Source organism: Branchiostoma lanceolatum, chromosome 7 (assembly GCF_035083965.1).
Source record: "Branchiostoma lanceolatum isolate klBraLanc5 chromosome 7, klBraLanc5.hap2, whole genome shotgun sequence".
NCBI lineage: Eukaryota > Metazoa > Chordata > Leptocardii > Amphioxiformes > Branchiostomatidae > Branchiostoma > Branchiostoma lanceolatum.
The window spans coordinates 4,627,381-4,647,991 of NC_089728.1; the positions used below are offsets into that span (position 1 = coordinate 4,627,381).

Sequence of the window (20,611 nt, forward strand, 5' to 3'; positions counted from 1 at the left end):
ATTCACCTGTGAACTATAGCGTTACTTTCGTAGTGACCTTTACTAAACCCAGTTGACATCTATGTATGATAAATATCTTCACTCATTAAATGAATCACCATAAACATTCCCACGGATCTATTCTAGAAATTGAAGGCCCACATACACACTGAATTGGCTGGTGTTGTGCGCGCCTGACTCTGCCCCCTCCCCCACCACAGACACCACCGCCATCTCGTCATGTTGACACACGGCAAAACGAAAGGACGAACGCCTCCAAGAACAACAGTTGCCGTCGTTCCGTATCAAACCTTACATCAGCACATAAATAAACCAAGGCGAACCAAATACACCAAATCCGCACAAATGACGGACTGGACAAGTGCAAAGACAACAAGAGGCAGATGACAAGTTCGTGTGGAGGGAAAACAAAGGGGGGAGGGTGGTGGTGTTCCACTGGGCGATCAAGTGTATCACCCTTACCCTTGACCTTGTGATTAGAGGTCACGTTCTCACAGGAAAGTGTAGAGCTGGCCAATTATCCCAATGACAAGTGACTGCATACACGTACTTGTGGTTAGTTTGTACCTACAGTATATGGTATCTAACATGTGGTCCATGCAGTTTTTTCTCACCAGTAGCGTATGCAAGGTCTGTGTCTGACCGTAATATCTAAAACAAAAATCATTATCATAAGCTTGTAACGCAAGGTCAGCGGAAAAAAAATACCAGAAATTATAGTTGTTGACAGTACGTGAAAATGGTTACGATTTTTCGGGTTTTAGCCCCCCTCCCTTATAACACATATTAATATGTATTTATTTGAAGACATTTTCTAATATTTTGATGTAACGGTTAGATAGATTCACAAGTCAGACGAAGATTAGGCCGAAGTTCACGGCAATTCAGGACAAAGGTCCCTGTAGCCAGCACAACAGATGTGGCTGACTGCGCGTGGTAAGACGATTTGTGGCTTGTTAATACTTTGATGGACGGGGGCTTCCTGAATGGAGAGACTGTTCGCGACTCGCAGCTTGCCCGGGACCCGCACGTGTTCCACATTTGTACCGAAGACCAAAACGACAGTGCTACACAGCTTCCCCAACTCAATTCTTGCCGGTCCGAGGCATGATTCCAAACGCTCCGAGGCATAATTCCAACCGCTCCGAGGTATGATTCCAACCGGTCCGAGGCATTTCCAACCAGTCCGAGGCATAATTCCAACCGCTCCGAGGCATGATTCCAACCGGTCCGCGGTACAATTTTCTTTACGCACCGCGACCTGATTCTAACCGTTCCTCGGCAGAATTTTCTGCCCTACGCGCTGACCTGCGTTCCTCGACAGCGGCACAGTCCCCTGTCCCCCACGCTAATACAGTGGACGATCCCAGGTGGGTCAAGGGTCACTCGTGTTGTGAATGTGTGGTGAACGCCAGTCAGGTCGTGTTTTTCAGTGCTTCGTTCTGACTATCACCGTCTCTAAAAATACGTGCGTACAAACTAAAAGGAAGCCCTGATTGTCAATATCAACTACAATATCAACTACAATCGACGGACAATTGGCGTTAGATATTCCTTTTTGCCCCTCCCGTGTCAGTAGATCGACTGAAAGGATGATATAGTGGGCGTTGACCGATCCCGTCAAGTACAGCTGTTGTTGCAACAACCGTGACAGCAATAAAACCGGCTTGGCTCTGTTTAAATTATGATATTAAAGTTCAAGAGACCTCAAACCTGACACTGTCAGTGCTACGGACTATAGTATATATATCATATGAGTTGGCGGTGTACTTGACGGGATCGGTACGCATCCTTCTCTTCCTCAGCTAGCTCTCCTTTTATATAACGTTATACTATAGCTTGCATTTTGTTTCTGTGTTATTTCAGATTCTGAACCTGAAATAAACGGACCTGTCTCGCAGGACAACTTCCTACGGTGGCAAAAGTTCAAGTTGGCCACGTTTTTTTTTAGTCCTTTCAGCATATCGCATGGTCGAGTTATTTGATGAAAGTTCATACATGGACAACACAGACTACTAGTAACAGATAGCATTTCTATAACATTCGATTTCATTCATGGCTGGGGCTATAACAGGATTTTTCCGTGACTGAACAAGAATATCTTTTGTATTATCGACCGTATGTTTCTGTCAATGAATTTTATGGCCAATATCTAATGTGCATATTACACAACATTGTTTTGTGGTGAACGTGTGTGTGTGTGCTGGTAGCAATGTTGAGTCCACGACAGGCAGATTTCTAGAGGGGTCAACGCCCACTATATCATCCTTTCAGTCGATCTACTGACACGGGAGGGGCAAAAAGGAATATCTAACGCCAATTGTCCGTCGATTGTAGTTGATATTGTAGTTGATATTGACAATCAGGGCTTCCTTTTAGTTTGTACGCACGTATTTTTAGAGACGGTGATAGTCAGAACGAAGCACTGAAAAACACGACCTGACTGGCGTTCACCACACATTCACAACACGAGTGACCCTTGACCCACCTGGGATCGTCCACTGTATTAGCGTGGGGGACAGGGGACTGTGCCGCTGTCGAGGAACGCAGGTCAGCGCGTAGGGCAGAAAATTCTGCCGAGGAACGGTTAGAATCAGGTCGCGGTGCGTAAAGAAAATTGTACCGCGGACCGGTTGGAATCATGCCTCGGAGCGGTTGGAATTATGCCTCGGACTGGTTGGAAATGCCTCGGACCGGTTGGAATCATACCTCGGAGCGGTTGGAATTATGCCTCGGAGCGTTTGGAATCATGCCTCGGACCGGCAAGAATTGAGTTGGGGAAGCTGTGTAGCACTGTCGTTTTGGTCTTTGGTACATTTGAACTCAGGGTGGTCCCGTCAACAGGGAGAATCATTTTCAACCCGTTACCTTGGCAACGGTTCCTCTGAGGGGGCTCACGAGTCACTTCCTTGCACCAAGTCTCTTTTTCACTTCTGAACGGCCCTTGTTCTGAACCACTGAAACTTTTCCGGGCCGGGGTCGTTCCCCTCTGCTATGTTTTTCTCATAAGGTTATAAAATTGAAGATTTGTGGGTAGGAAACAAAAGAAGCTGTCCTTGACTTTGTAAAACACATATTCACATAACTAGAGAAAAAGTTTTCGAGCATCCAACTCAACGATCACAGCTGGCTCAGAGTCTATACTCAGAGGGTGTGTGGTAAAATTTCATTTGGGGCATGTTGGCACTAGAGCCGAGGAGCTGGCCTGTGAAGGCCCTTGAAACATTCTGGCATCCATGATCATCCAGGCTAGGTCAAAGGAGAATCCTCGAAGGAAGATCATGACTGTTGAGTTATAGCCCAAGTTACTTAGTGCAACACAATTTGTACAATTGTACAAGGGATGTGTTGTGTCATTAAACGTCGTCTACCAAACAGTTTTTTAGCTTTGGACATATATGTTTTGGTATGGTACTACTTCGGTTTGACCGTGCATATGTGTGATGTGTTGGTCACTGTGTGATGTCTTATGCACTGCCCATGTTTCACCTGTAACTATATAAACTTGAAGTTTCTGTCCACACGGCCAAACTTGCAAACGATGCAATGAACTGCGAATCAAGGATGTGCACTCGGTGTACCTGTTGACACACCTGTATTCATGAGCAAAATAAAAAATTGCTGCAGTTGAACATTTGCGAAACGAGGTGAACACCGTGAGAACAGGACAAAAAGATGAAACTGCGTGAGTGAGAGTGTTGTCGGAGAGCGAATGTTGTGAAACGCAGCATGATAAAGAAACATAATTTAGATAATCTCATCTAACAAGGTATATAAGAACATGATGTGATTTTCTTTAAAATAGCCTCGATGCCACACTGTTTCCTGGGCCTATACAGACCAACACCTCGGCTCTAGGGCCAACATTCAGGTTATTCCCTGTGTCTCATCAGGGTCTAACTGAGGGGGAGCCTGTCCATGGGCTAAGGGAGATGTCGGTACGTGGTAAAATTTCCTTTGGGGTATGTTGGCCCTAGAGCCGAGGATCGCGAGCTCAGTGTGGCCAGTGTAGGCCCTGACACCCAGTCTGACTCCCAGGCTAGCTTTGAAACTGAGATTTTGGTCTGCGGAAAATTAGGAAGGTCTCCGTCGGGTCGGGTCGCTATCCGGTGACCCGCTTGGTGTGAGTTTGATATCTCGGTCGGATTAATTTTTCTCACGCTGAATGATCCTGTGTGAGTGACAGAGGTGTGATGGTGTAGGGAGATAGCAAACGACCATCAGGAAGTCGTTACACTCAAACAGCCCCGTTCGGAACCATCAACGACCTCAAAAGAAGATCTTGAAATGAAACGGTTCCATCCTAAAGGGAAACTCCCCGCGCCCTGGAATTTCGGGGGAGGCTTGCGGCTGACAAATGGGAGATGTACCGAACATGTTGCCGACACTTGTGCTGAGACTGTAGCAATGTGTTCCGTCTCAAACGCACAGTCAGGAGTGTTGGCTAGGGGCGCAGGAGGGGGGGTAGGCAGCCCCCCGGGTGTCCCCCACCCCCTGCAAGCTCATCCAGCATCGCCGGACCTTACTACCCTATCGATATGTCGATAAGGCGATAATAGAGAATTATGCACCGTCAAGTTGGTGCGAATCACGTTATTATAGACTCCGGAGTCAATTCCGCGACAACGCGAGAGAGAGGAACTGTGGATTTACACGGTTGGTAGTGGCAGGAAGTTTGCTCACAACATGGTGAGATATTTATTTTCCCACCCACAAAAACAGACATGCCCACAAGCCACACAGATCGTAAAGAACGTCTAGACCTCGCTACATCTTCTTCACACATGCTCTTGGTCTATAACCTCAGAATTTTATTGACATTTAATTTGGACTTGACAGAAATGGTAAGAAAAGTTTCTTTTCTCATCCATTCGAAAATCAGGCCAACAAAACGAATGGAACGAAGAATTGTAGATCTTAAATTAAAACATGCAGAGGAGTATCGAGAGTAAAAGTGTTGTAAAAACATACGATCTCCTTGTTATTTGTTCATGTCGTTCAAATCGTTTATAGTTTATGTTAGCCTAGATAATAACAACAGTGTTCATAACCTGCGAACAAACAATGTTGTTCATTTTTACAAGCAGTGTGTTCTGTATTCAGGTTTTGGACTAGATACTTCTGGTTTGAATCAACTTTGTTTGAAGCTGTAAATTGTGCGATAAAAGTTGATTAGACGCTAGATTTGCCCCAAATTGAAGTCTACGTACACATAACCCTGGGGTCTTCCCCCTCCCACAACAACATCTGTCCATGTAACATAATAAAACGTCGCGATGCGGGCATCTCAGAGGGGACCAAATTGAGGCAATTTGAGGGGAGGGATGGGGGAGGGAAGGCCGCACGCTCCTGGGTCATAAGAAAACAAAGATGAGCCGAAATCTTGGAGAAGACGGGAGATCGCTTTACCGTCCTGCCGTGCACAGCTGCTTAGCATGGACAGATGGGGGAGGGGGAGGAAGGGACGGGAGGGTCGTGTGACGTAATTAGTGGGCCAGGAATGCGGGAGTTTGGTACATGTGGACTCGATACGTCACAGAAAAGTCAGCCGTTAGGACAGTGTTTCACCCAGTCAGCTGTTGTCCACGGTCATTATGGTAGAGACAACTGGGCGACTGTTCCCAATTACGAAGGAGAAGCATCATCGACGGAACAAAAAATACAGCGACTTTCTTACGGTAAACTGCAAACTACAAAATAGAAATAAAAAAATAATCTTACATCCATAATAATATTCGTAATATCGTGTAACAATTAGGTAGGTGTAATCGTGGGTTTCGGTATCTTTCCTGATACAAAATAGTATTTTATGTATTAAACTATTTTTGCATGGTGAGAGTTGTCACATCTAAATCTGCTACAGCTAAGGCATCGAGTCTCTTGAAATCAGTTGTACTTGAGCAAAGAAATGAGAATAACGAATTACGTAAGACATATCTATGGCATTACATGAAAAAATGGAATTCATTTTCAATTTGCTTTGTATGATGCTTGGTTTGGTACACTGTACTTAGATTTTCTTTTCGTTCTAAACCTGAACCTGTACATGTGAAGATGATATAGCATCGTAACTTGTAATAGAGGTGAAGACATAAACTAGTGTGTGTAGTATGGCGATTGTTATAAGGCATCGTTATATCCTTGGTTATAGCATAACATACTGGTGGATATATAACAATAGATTATGAAATCATAAAGTAAGGCATGGTAAGATATGTATTTTGTTGAATCATTATTTTGTTCAAGTTGGAAAATAACATAACATAACACTAATATAACATGATATCTCATATTTCCGTATTGTCATTCTTAGTCTGTCATATGTAACATGATCCGTATGACATCCACAGTGCACTTGACCTTTGTTCCCAGTGTGCCCCCTCGTCCCCACATATGACGTCACACTCTATGGCTTCACACCAACATGGCGGCCCGGTCACACATATTACATAACTTCGCAAGGTCGTGGCGACTTTTGTGGGAAATGGTTGCGGGGGCAGTTCTCTTGGAACGCCTCGTGACTGTCATATTAGCGTTGACTTGACAAGGGATGTGCCTCAATGGTTTCCCATCCGAAAACCCAAACTCAGCAAAAGGTACATCTTCATCAAGCTCAATAGAAGCTGCCTCATGGCCCAGTGTGGTTTGCTCCCATTTCTTAATCAAAAGATTTTACTATGTAGAGATGTGCAAAAACTGTCTAACTTTGTACGAGTGCTATTTGGCACAATACTAGTACATGTATAGTGGGAAAAGTCCCCATCATCATCGATTTCTGCGTTTTCCAGTTTTATTGAACTTTATTCCACAGAATGTTGACTGGCAAGTCCGTGCCCGATGGCTAATTGCTAGTAACGTTATGTAGACTTGGGAAACATACAGGTGACAAGGACAAAGATTGACATTATTGTAACAAAATTCTAAGTCAAAAACTAGTACCGGCTACATCTAGACTAGTTTGGCAAGTTGGCTTCTTCTTTGGAAGCAGGGGAAGAGATAGAAGTTCCGAGTACAACGGGAATTGTATAATTTTCTTCAAAACATCACACGCACATAGTCTAATAATACCCGAGGTCATCGATTTCTGTAATCCGCATTGCAAAGGTGACTTGCCCGTGAGAACTATCTGCATGACAAATGGGCTGTGCATTTTCCCTATCCTCACATCCCTGTTGATAACACGTATGACAAGATTACGTGGCAATGGCGAAAGAGGGCGTGATGGTTCCCACATACTACTTCTGGACAAGCAGTTGTCAATACTTAAGAATTAATCAAAGATCGTTATATCAGTAGAATTACATCTAACCGGTGCTGTTTGTGTGACGTCATCAGGCCGCAATGACTTTAATTATATGGATGACATCCGCGCGCGCATCTATTTTCGTACTTTTCCAAAAAAAACGAGTTTGCGAACACAGTGTTAAATTGTACCAAAAAAAGGCTGCAAAATGAGCAAATATATGCCGTGTATTACAAACTTGAAGAATCGAAAACGCACATTTATGTCGTAGAATGCCTATTTTCCTGTATTTTTCCATGTCTAAAATGTACTGATTTTGGACATACTCCTTTTAACTGTGAAATGTAAGTAAGTTGGAAAATGCGTTACGAACCCTTAGCGAAGTCAAAGAAGATGTGAAAGAACAAAAATATAACGTTAGCTAGTTTATCGTTTGGTATACCACATTCTGTGTGTTCAGTCATTCAATCACTTGTCTAACCTCCCCGATGATATGATGTCATAATGAAGGCAAATCTTTTTCCAAACTTTTTTTTGCACGCTCGCATCAGTTTCGGGATGCCCAGAGGATGTCATCCATATAATCAACTCCGAGTATAAAGGACTAATGGAAAATATAGTTGCTGTTCGTTTACTGTGGAGTGTGGACAGAATGCCCCTTTGGATGTTTACCCCATCATATTCGTAGTCTCTATTCTTGTAAAACATAAAACAGGATCTGCTTGTTGTCACAACTTCATTTTCGGACTGTTACTCGCGGTCATTGCAAGTTCATTGTACATGATGTTACTATTGATAGATCATATTGTGAGAGATAGTGTATCCTGATGTGGTAAACGGCTTAGCTCGGAGAATCCTGTGTATGTTTCCTTTGTAATTCCTTGCCACATGTTTCTGAGCTGTATGAGGAGTGAGTTGGCGGTACTGGCGTCAGTGGAAGACCCCCAGAAGTGGGTGTTGGGTGACCGGGAAAAAGGGAATTCCCGGCGCCAACTGTCTGGGTGTCACGTGTTCCCCCGGCCCGCGCTACCCTGGGGTCGAGAGGCGCTCGTAGAGTTCACGGGTCATGCCGAACCTCGTTCCCGGCCCTGAAGCTCCATTTGCCGTATCCTTGTCAAATATGAATATGCGGAGAGCTCCGGGGCAATATTCGAAATAAAATAAAACAGGGTCTAAGTTACAATGGGGTCCCCTGTCACAGTTCCAGCTTTGCGATATCAACACCTATCTTGTTTTTTTTTTGTTATTTTCAAATTCAATGCGTCGAAGTCAGAACCTCTGTGCGGTGTTCTTCCAACAGACCTGATAATGTCATCAAAGTCAAGGACAACAGCGCTCTGGGATTTTTGGATTCTCTTTCATTCCTATGTCCATGCCTTCAGCGTTGACACAAAAACCCTTCCTTATGTTCCTATTATTTCATTTATTTGTTGTTACGATTATGAAAATCAGTTTATTGTTATTTTGTTCCAATATTATACATTTATCTAAGATCGTTAGTTTCATCAATGTGCTACTCCAACTGATGTATATTTCTACGCTGTTTCCAAACGATACTCTTTCATCTATGTTGCAATTTCTGGCAGGATCCGCGATATTTCGTTGTCTTACTTTGTTTGATAATACTACGAAAATTCAAATTCAATAATTCTGAAGAACATCATTTAAGGGATCAAAAGGAACTATCCAGATTTCAGCTTGCTAAATATGGTACATGTTCCGGCCCCTATGAATGCTTTCATTCCTCTCATCATTGCTGAACTTTTCGCTGTGTCTTCGGCCACGAGACCCCTCTGCCAAGTTTGGCCCTGCCTGCCGCGTAAGGCTAACCCCCGCCCATGTTCCGGCCTTTATGGGTGTTTTCATTCCTCTGTATTGCTGAACTTTTCGCTTCGTCTTCGGCCACGAGACTCCTCTACCGAGTTTGGCCTGGCCTGCCGCCGGTAAGGCTAACCCCCGCCCATGTTCCGGCCTTTATGGGTGTTTTCATTCCTCTGTATTGCTGAACTTTTCGCTTTGTCTTCGGCCACGAGACCCCTCTGCCAAGTTCGGCGCGGCCTGCCCCGTAAGGCTAACCCCCGCCCATGTTCTGGCCTTTATGGGTGTTTTCATTCCTCTGTATTGCTAAACTTTTCGGACACGAGTCCCCTCTGCCAAGTTTGGCCCTGCCTGCCCGGTAAGGCTTACCCCCGCCAGGCCGCTCGAGAAGCGAGGGTCTTGCTGCATAAAATACTGTCAAGTTTGCATTCCATCAAAGTTTAAACTGTTCAATTTCAACTAATGAAAACACGTAGCCCATCCTCCAAGACGTAAACACAACCCAATGTGCTTTTCAGCTTTTGCGTGGATAGATGGCAGCTAACCAATGATGCTGATAGTGTGGCCTTCTTGCTGCAGAATACAGTCATTTTTGCATTTCATCAAGCTTTGTCTTCGGACACGAGACCTCTCTGCCAAGTTTGGCCCTGCCGCCCGGTATTAAAGGCTGACCCCCGCCAGGCCGCTCGGGCCAGACGCGTGGGCACGTGTGTCTCATCCGTCACTCCGAACCGTCTCTGCGGTAGAGCTGGGAAGAGCAATGGGTGTCATATGGGTGGACTCCTTCCGCAAATAGATAAATAGGAGAGCGACAGGCGATCCCAAACTTTGCGAATGTTGCTTGTTACGATGGTAAGATGCACCGGATTGGAATGAAGAAGTGAACATACGTCCTGTTGGCGTTTGTAGTTATGATATAAACAGTTATCATACCTGTGAAATACGCACACAATACCCGAAAGAAGAAAAATAGCTACTGACCACTTTTTGAAATACAGGTACAAAGATTATCTGTGGTGACGTTGATGTAACTGTAAAAGTATTCATTTCGCAGCAGATAGGAGTTTTTAAGCATCGTTATTTCATTATCTACGCGCTGGTGGTGAACTTACATGACCTGCAATTGTCACGGTTTTAGTATGAATGATCGAAGCAAATGTGCCACCGTCTCGGAGATATTAAAAACTGTGTTACACAACTTGACTATAAAGTTACCGCATCATTTTGTTCTGGGCCAACTTCTTTGAAAGAAGATCATTTGGCATCACACATACAACAACAAACGTTAACTCGGATTCTTAATAGCTGTCAGGACGACAACGATTTATACAATTTCCACATACCATCAGCGGCTTTCAAAATATTCTTAGAATAATCTATAAATATGAATGAGTGACGGCGCGAGCTGGATGGGTCAGGCCTGCTGACATTCTCCGCGGACCTCTCAGAGAGCAGAATCCGGGTCCTTTTTCAATTTTTATGACCCGGATGACACTTGAGCAGCAGGTGCTGGGGGCCATGCGGAGAGCAGAGGACCACCGTTTCTACAAGTAATCCGTTTTTATTGCTGGGATCTTCCTGTACTTTCAACAACTTTCAACATGCATGAAACAGCATGCTAACAACATCAAAGGAAAAACAATGTTCTTAATATACCACCGGGTTTAGAGGACTCCCTTGTATTAAAATGCCTATGTTAGTTTACAATAATAAACTATCTATGGCACACTTGTATAATACAGAAATATCTCCTGCAAGCGTTGTTTGTATTTTATACGGGTTATGTTCTTGGGTTTATATGTTGTTCAAATTTCTCAACGTCTGTCGAAGTCACGCGCTGGTGGAAAGTTGAGAATTATCATCCGCAAACTTTGATCTGTGCAGATAGGATTTTGTCGAGATTGACAAGCAGATTAGCGACCCTTGCGACAGATAAATCTTCTGGCCAGACTTGTTATCCGACAATATATTCAGTAACGCTCTACCATGGCTAATAGTACGTGCCTCTAGATCTTTCCACGGAGCCTCTAATGCTTTTCTGTTTTTCTATTTCCATTGCACTTAGCCGGGCAGGTCAAGTCAGGCATGCGCAATAAAATGTGGAGGGGGATCGGGTTTCAGCAGGTGAAGCCCAGATCTCGTATCGTGGTACCTGAAGTCTCGCGAGGAATGCGCGGATCGCGAACTGCTGCCGAGAATTGCCGACCTCTCCGACACAGGACCCATGGATTCCCGTTTCTGCATCCTCCTGACGAATATATTTCACTCCGACTTTCCTGTTCTTTTAAATTGTTGACGAAAATCTCTACCTGGTCCCTTTTTTCTCCTAACTTCTCCAAATGTCAGTTGTACCAATTCAATAAATTTGAATATTTTCTTTTCAAACTGTCGTTATATCACTTGTCTTTTTTACTTCCACAATAACAATATAAACGTGTTGTAAGTTTAAAGATGCTTCAAATTGACAACAAATACAAAATTTCATCCTTCAGAATTTTAAAACAACATGAAGCGACAAACAACATCAATCGGAATTTTATTGCAATCATGTTTAAATAAATGTGTTCATATCTAAGCTCCAACTCAACTTCTTTCTGCGCGTAGCTTCCCAATGACATATGTCGTAACAAATACTCGACGATTTTGCACCCTTGACAGAACTTCTTAAAAGTGACTGTAAATGTAATAATCAGTAACCGGTCCTTATACGGGTGGTTCAGTGGAACTGTTATGTCCTGACTTGACCTGGCAAGAGCCGTCCCCTATACCACCCAGACTGACCACTAACCCGCCATTTTCCAGCCTTTGAAAGAAATATGTCGCACAATTTAGGAGGATATTTTCTTTACCCCTTCACAAACAAATCGGCGTGTTGACTGTTATCCTTAATATCCAAGTGTCAGTGTACAAAAATGGAGGGTTAGGTACACACTGTGCAGTCCGCATAGTTTGGTGCACGTCCGTTCCTGACAATATACGGGCGGGCCCATGCCTGGGATGAAATCTAAGCCGCTACATTGCATAGTTTGCGGCCGAGTGTCCTCGTCAAAATAGCCGGGTCAGTAAAATAAATATAGAACCTCTGTGGGGTGCTGAATATGAAACTCTGCTGAAAGCAGGCTTACGTCCATCAAATATGATGTACCAAGACTGGTGTTTAAAAGTGCCCTAATGTATAAAAGTGCCCTGAAAGTCATTTTATTAGCTATCCTAGTCGCATGTAATAGCCCTTATTATTCTACATTTATTCCATTGACCATAGCTCAAATCAACAATTATTTGACCATTTTTATTGTCATTTATTACTTTTCCATGTATTGTATGTATTACTTATTTCTTCTTTATTGTTATGTTAAATCTTAGAGAGAGAGTGAGAGAGAGAGAGAGAGAGAGAGAGAGAGAGAGAGAGACATGTTTTGACATGATGATGAAGTTCTGTGTATGTTTGTATTTGTGAATAGCTGCCCCCCCCTCACCCAACCTTTCACTATGTATAACGATTGTTATGCTTTCCGGTAGCAATATTCAAGCAGCCATATTAATTTTTTTAAACATATCTATAAGTACAGTTTATGAGTAAAATTAAAGTTACATCAGAGAGAAAATGTGATAAGCTATATGTACAATTGAAAAATCTTTTTTTGGCACAAACAATCTACAGACGCTTTGGGTTGTCTTTAATACGATTGATGCTACTGCCCAGTACCCAAGAGAATCCTATCGTGAAACAACGGTTGATCCACAAATGTGTTGTAATATGTTAACTGTTACGTTGATGAAGGTCAGACATCCAGGTAATAAGATACGCCAAAAATAGTTACTCAAGCAACTGGATAAAATTTGAAACGGTCAGACGTTTCAGACAGCATCCGCTATTTTTCATCATATATTATTCTATATTATGTTATATATTATGTCAACTGTTATTATGCACGAAGCAAAAGTATCTATTCAACAAGACCTACATGAAAATTAAAGATAAACCAACTGTTAAATTTCAAAGCTATTTCAAGAGTTGCAACTTGCAAACTGAGTACATTGGGTTGAAGATGATTTATACTCATGGCATTGCGATTGCACAGAAAACTGAAAGAAAATACTGTCGTTTTTGCATTTCATCAAGCTTCGGACTGTTCAACTGAAATTCACTGAATAGACCACATTAGTCCATCCCCCACCACACAACACACAGCCCGATTTTGCTTCGATGCTTCAAGCGGCACTGAGAGGATGCATGACAGCTTACTTCATGAGTTCATCTCTCGTGTGATTGGCATTGTGGCGTTCTCATTCGTCGTGTCTATAGAGAAAAACGAGGTTCTTACAGCGGAAAATACTGTTGTTTTTGCCTCCATTCATCAAGCTTTGAACTGTTCAATGACAACTGACGAAAACACATCACATGCACACACTCTGATTTTGCTTTGAAGCTTTTGTAGAGGATGTAAGACAGATGAATATGACTATGTGATGCTGGCATTGTGGCGTTTTAATATTCTCCAAGCAGAATGTCTTAGTAAGAGAAGCGAGGTCATCTGGCTGCAGAAAATACTGTCATTTTTGCATTTCATCAAGTCAAGATTTGAACTGTTCAATGTCAACTAAAGAAAATACGTAGCCCATCCTCCAACAAGTAAACACAACCTAATTCTGGTTTAAAGCTTTTGCGTGGATGGATGGTAGCTAGCCATCAATCTATCATATGATCCTATGATGTTGGCATTGCAATTGTGGGATTCTTCAGAAAATACTGCCATTTATACATTCCAACATATATTCCAACAAGCTTTGAATTGTTCAACATTAAGTTGTTAAATGACGAAAACACATCCCCCATCATATACATGTACACACAACCCAATTTTGCCTTGAAGCTTTTTAATACAGAAACTAGCTTCATCTTAAATGTGATACTGGCATTGTACCGTCGCTATGAAGAGACGCGAGGTTCTTGCAGCAGAGAATGCTGTCGTTTTTTCATTTCAGCAAGCTTTGAGTTTGAACTGTTCAATGTCAATCCAACAAGGAGGTTTAAAATCCATCGAAATAAACACGTGCCCACCCCTACCATACAACCCTAGCCCTCCCCTCCACAAGAGGCCCGTGCCTGTACTGTAGCAGACATATGGGGATCGCATTCTGCCGAGATGTCTGGAAACCAAACGTGACATTTTGGGCCGGGAGACTCCGGGAGAACCGGGCCTGATGACAGACGGGAGACCGGAGACCGTTTTCACGGGTGACATTTTATGCCTTCTCCGAGGCAAGGTCTGGGATCGCCATCACGGACCACCACTAAACGTGATATTACTGATAATGGATGTGTCCCTGTGGGACCGAGGGCCATTACCCCGCCTTGCCGAGGTCAACAGTCGTGCCACCGGCGCTGATATATTCACCTTGGCGCCGAGGTGGGTCCTGACAACGCACCCCATTCTTATACCATCCTCGATAATACTCGTAGAATGGGGACCACCATCCATCGATACATATCGAGGTAGCATACTAATCCGCTATGCTGGCATACACCATCCTCGAGAGTATAGCGAGTCGGGGTGATGGTGACCTACTCTGGCGGGGTCACCGTCCTCAAAGTGTATGCTGGGAGTGACTAAAGGTCGTCCGATTTTCCAATATGGCGGCTTAGTGTACCGTGTTCAGTATTCCGCCTTTTGGACCAGAACAAACATCAAGAAGTGTACTGCTTCGAGATGTTTACAGTATCAACCTTTCAGAAATTCGCGTTTTGTTTCTGAGACTCTGCTTGTCTTTCATCAACATCGATCGTGCCGATGACATGATCGGATGATCCCAGATCCAACCACCAGACGCAGCCTTTATGCATTAGGTTTGTTTGTTTGTTTGTTTTATTTACCTTCGCCAAGGTTAGGTTTCTGGTAGCGTTTTGGTATGTATGTTTGTATATATGTATGTATGTATGTATGTATGTATGTATGAATGAATGAATGTGGCAAAACGTGCCGCAAAAGTATCAAAGTAACGGGTTCCTCACTGGACATCCAGAATGGAAGAAAGTTCGTAATTAGCTATAGAAATCCAGGGACGAACGGCTTCATTTCCTAGTACTGAAGCCCCCTCATAAAATATATGAACTCCGCTCATCACTCGGTTGATGAACAGCATAATTGAGAAGGCCTGGAAGTATTGCATTGTCTCAATGACCTGCAGTGGCCCCTTCTCTCCGAAAGGAAGAGGAACGCCCGCCTGCAGAACGACGTCCAGACAGTCCTCTTTCTTCCCACGGACAGCTGCAGAGTGGAACTCCTTGCCTGCAGAGATGGTGGCTGCCCCCTCCCTCGCGTCTTTCAGGGACAGGGTGACCCACCTCCACTAGACCCAGCTAGACATTTACACTAGACACCTTCCCCCGTCACAACTGGTACAGACAACAGAAACCATCCCAGTACCAGCACTACCTGTCAAGCGCAGCAGATTCATCAACATGTTGATGTTGGCTGCCGAACCACAAAGAAGAGAAGAAGTAGAGAAGTCGGCCTCACCTTTTTCTACGAATCATATCAATATAAACACAGACAGTCTTCTCAAACCAGCCCAGGGGCGCACCCGGGGTAGTCACCATCTTAAATTCCAAACTCTCAACGCCCAGACAGACACATACAAACATTCGTTCTTCCCCCGTACCATTCCACAATGGAACGCCCTGCCTTGCACGGTTGTATCGGCTCCCACCGTTGAGTCATACCGTGCCAGGCTGGAGGCCTGCCTGCCTTAGCCTGGGACCTCCTCAACCCACCCCTACTTTGCCCCTTGCGGGGTTATCTGGGGGGGTAACCCCAAGGAGGTTTTATATAAAACCTCCTTGGTAACCCCAATGATGATGATGATGATATTTGGTATGTGAGTGGTGAGGCCTGGAAATTGTATAATGATGCCGCCCACCATCCTGGATCGTTATATAACTTATGTATAGTAATAGTATACTTCCATGTATAATACAAGCAAAATTTGCCCTTTATCTGGAGTCATATATGAACATTTAAAGGTAAACTGTACTGTCTGCTTTGCCCTGAATTAGAGCTCTGTCTAGAAACATGATGATAACATTAATTTGTTAAAACACTTGCATTTATAAGCTTGTTGAAAAATGAAAGTTGATAGAGACCCCACTGGAGGCGTTGTCTGACTAATCAACCATTGTGACACGTTGATGAAGGTTAGACATCCAGGTAATAAGATACGCCAAAAATAATTACTCAAGCAACTGGATAAGATTGTGACTCCAACCATTGTGACTCCAACCATTGTGACATTCATGTCAATCCCCATGTCCATTTGTCTTGCTATACCCGTTTAATTTCTTGCTGTACCTTTTGACTCTTGCCATACCGTACCCTTTTTTTTCATACCTAGACATACCTGACGTCCGGGTAGTGTAATGCCCAGAACCCAGAGGTAGTGGTTTCGAACCCGGGTACGTCCCCCAGGAAATTCAATGGAGTTCCAATGTTTGAGGAAAGCCACATCTCAAGCAAGTAAAAGAACCCACCCCTAGCTTATATCGAAGACTTAGAGGACCTTCCTACTATTAGTGTGAGTGGATCAGATAAATCTGTCCAGATATTCAGTACAAATCTGGTGTGTTACGTATATGCCCTGAGATGGTTTACCGGGTATGCAATACAAACCCTGTACGGTAACATTACACAGCCCATATAGCTGAGACCAAAACAAACCTTCCTGACCACTCTCTCAGCCATGTGCCATTGTATGAATCATGCCTAATCTTGAGAACAATTATTCAAACATGAACACTCCAGACCGCATCTCACTTAACAGTAATTTTTTGTTGCAAGAATTGATCTCAATATTGCTTTGGGCGTGATTTTTAAAAGTTACAATGGCACTCGGCAGAGAGGTGGTTTGATAAACAGTAGGAATGTTAGCTTGACCGTGCATAGGCCATATGAGACTACATGTATCATTTGTCATACAGGGTATCTAGATATAGACACGAGTTTTGAGTAACAACTCACTATGACTATAGACTATAGCTATGACTATGTCCTTCATTTGGTACATCTACATCTACATCTAGGGAACCCCCCAAATAGCCCCTTCAGGGGCAAAGTAGGGGGGGAGTTGAGGTCCCGGGCTAAGGCGGGCAGGCCTCCAGCCTGGCAGGGAATGACTCAACGTTGGGAGCCGTCGCAACCTTGCCAGGCAGGGTATTCCACTGTGGGATGGTGCGGGGGGAAAAATGAGTGTTTATAATTATATGTGTCGGTTCTTGCGTGAATGGTGTGAAACTTGAGGTCGTGGCTTCCCTGGGTGCTCCCCTGGGCTGGTTTCAGCAAACTGTAAGTGTCTGATTGTTAACAAGTTTGTAAAAGAAGGTGGTACGACATAAAATGACCGAATTATCAGGTACAGCAAGAAAGGAGTTTCAGGGTGGTGCACATGCATGCCCTCCTCTAACTGACTATACTAATTACTATAGACAAGCCCAGCATAATATCACTGTCAAGGAAATTGATCATTGTATATGACAATATATTTTGTCATATTTTGGAATCACCCCTTTTACTTTTTAAAGTTTATTTGCCATCATCACCCCCCAATATGTTTACTACCCTGTACGACATATGTTTACGACCCTGTACGACATCTAATATCTATTCCCACAGTAGTCCATCATGAACTTGGTATTGTGACCGTCACTGCACACCACTGGTTCACCCTAATGGCCAAGAATAACATGAATTTGTTTGCTGATAGTCAGATTCAGATAATCAGATATTGTGCTCCAAATTTTCACTGAAAGGAGTTCTAAACTCCAGGAAGGGGGTGTTATTTGTCAATGAATGATAATATTAGGAAGTAAAAAATGCTACTTTTTCAAATTCTACTGAACTTCCCAAGTAATCTCTGATTAAACAGAGGCATCTCAGCCTATGACTAAGATTGAGTACCTAGCTTCGGTTAGGGACGTCCCTCGGATAGAACGTTAAATGGAGGTCCGGTGTTTGAGGAGAGCCACACCTCAAGCACATTAAAGAACCCAATACACTTATTGAAAAGAGTAGGGTCCTTCCTGGTGTGTGTGGATCATACTAAATCTGTCCAGATATGCTGAGCTTGTACAAACCTGGTGTGTTACGCCTTGATGCGGTTTACCCGGTATGCAATACAAACAAACAAAAAACAATAACAGACCTGAATTGAAGATCCTAAAGCTGTTGTTTTTATTCTAGTCACCTTCCACATACATGTATGTCTACCTGTTACTCATCCAGAGTATAAATTATAATTGCCCTTCAGTGTAGTGCATTACAAGCATGCAGTGGCACAGGTGTACATGCAGAAAGTATAGTTAAATCATATGAGAACTCTAACAGTGATAGGCTAAAAACCATCTCTTTTATGGAAACAATTCCAGGAAAGAGCAAATTTTCAAACATTCAGCTTAATATTTTTTGTTACCTTGGCCTAAAACTAGTAAAAGGTTATGTTTTTGTCAGCATTCCTGTGTGTGTCTGTCTGTCTGTGTGTCTCACGGTAACTTGAGAATGCCTTGTTTAGTGATAGTTTTTATTGATCTTGAGTTATGATATGCCACTTGTAGGGAACTTCGTCAAGTAACATTTTCATTTCTAGAATGGAGAGGGGGGAGTGTTATATTAATTCCAGTCATTTTTGACTATGATAAAGTAACGACTTTACCATTGTCTACTTTACAAAGCAGAAATACGTCCCAAACTCTATTCGTTGTCAATGACTTTGTAATACATGTACATTACCATGAATAGAATGCAGATGCCATTTTGTGTTGCAAAACAAATCATGTATGATGTAACATATGTGTGTGAGTGTGTATGTGTCTGTAATTGTGGGTGTATGTGTGTGTAATTGTGTGTGTGTGTGTGTGTGTGTGTGTGTGTGTGTGTGTGTGTGTGTAATTCTGTGTGTGTGTGTATGTGTGTGAATGTGTGTATATACTTGTGCATGTGTGTCTGTATTATATGTGTTTTAGTGTTTGCTTGTCATCTGCCAACCAGATGGCAAGACTGGCAGAGGATAGCCAGCAGGCATGGCAGGGGAAAACCTTTGCTGAACACTATGTTCCCCCTACGGATTACTTAGCTATGGCAGAAAATGAGTGTTTGTGTGAATATGAATGTGTGTGTGCACTGTATGGGTATGTTGAGGTGAATTTGAGTGACTTATGTTTGAGTGTGTGTGTGTGTGTGTATGTGTGTGTAGGTGTGTGTGTGTGTAGGTGTGTGTGTGTGTTCGTGTGTGGGGGGGAGGTGTGTGGGTGTGTCTGGTTGTGAGTGGACAAATTCAGCTTATCTAGAATTAGAGCTTCTGAAGAGTGATGAGTCACAGGGAAATGTGTGAAAGGCTAAACTTATGGCTATCTGCAAGGGAAAATTGCTATACAATGCTCTCTGTTATGTATGAGGTTTTTATTGTTGTCATACAATCACAAGACACAGATGCATTTCTGTGCCTATGATAAGCACTCAGCACTAGGCAATGCAGTGTAATCTAATTTGCTAACCTTCACCAGAATTATGTTCATCACAATTGTAATATTTTTGTGTTGTTGTTGCTATAGGTGCTGACAATATTCAACCCAGGCAGACCATCAATGTCATGAGATGACAGTGAACAAGAAGCTGATAATGTAGCAGTGGATTAACTGCTTCTCCATGAAGGCGCTATTCATTAACAACATGCAGTGAGGCAATGCAACGAGTCTGTACAAAATGTCAAATAGCTATTGGAAGTATACACATTTAGAAAGCTTTTCTGTAGTGCACTGTGTGTGTAATTGATTTGGCAATGGCTCTGATTCAGATGCTTTTGAAACTATTTGTATTGAAGATAAAGTAGAAACTGTCATGTTGTGATACAGTATCATTATTAGGACAAAATTTGTAATCTATTGCAAGAGAGCAAATTGCAACATGAAACAATGTATAGAAAAGTATACATACAGTATAAGTTAACAATGGTGACAGGTGGAACAAGTGACTTTTCTTTAAACTGCTACGTAATACAATCCATGGTTTTTTGGTATGACTTCAGGGTTGTGAGCAAGCATCCTACTTATTATATATCCCAAAACTATGTATGCTGTTAGTAACTGTAATTGTTCAAGTTTTTGACAGTTGTTTGTACCCACATATATATTTCTATATGCAATAACACAGTACATAGCAAAGATTATGAAGGGAGTGACATTGAACTGTATTGAAGTCATTTAACCTGCTAATGAATTTATTTTATTTTATTTTGTGCTTTAACTATAGAGCTTTTCACCATAAACTGTATGTGGTCACTGTCAGCAAAGTCTGATGTATGAGATGACACCTGATATGTGTGTTGCATTAGAATACTGACTCAATGTACATGTATTTCTTTTTCTTTCTTGATTAAAGTGTATGAATTTAAATAATTTGTGTTTGGGAATGCCTCTATAAGTAGCAACACCTGTACTGCGGTGCAATGTGAACCAGTCAGAATTCCCTTCAGCAAAATCACTTGTTGTGTAAAAAAGTTTTC

General features: G+C 42.8%; 1 long non-coding RNA gene across 1 annotated transcript; it reads left to right on the plus strand.

The window, feature by feature from the left end:
- The first annotated feature begins 14,483 nt into the window (after positions 1-14,483).
- Positions 14,484-20,504, plus strand: LOC136438759 (uncharacterized). The gene is made up of 2 exons (XR_010756459.1): positions 14,484-14,909; positions 19,662-20,504. It is a non-coding gene; the product is annotated as an uncharacterized lncRNA (long non-coding RNA).
- Positions 20,505-20,611: the final 107 nt, after the last annotated feature.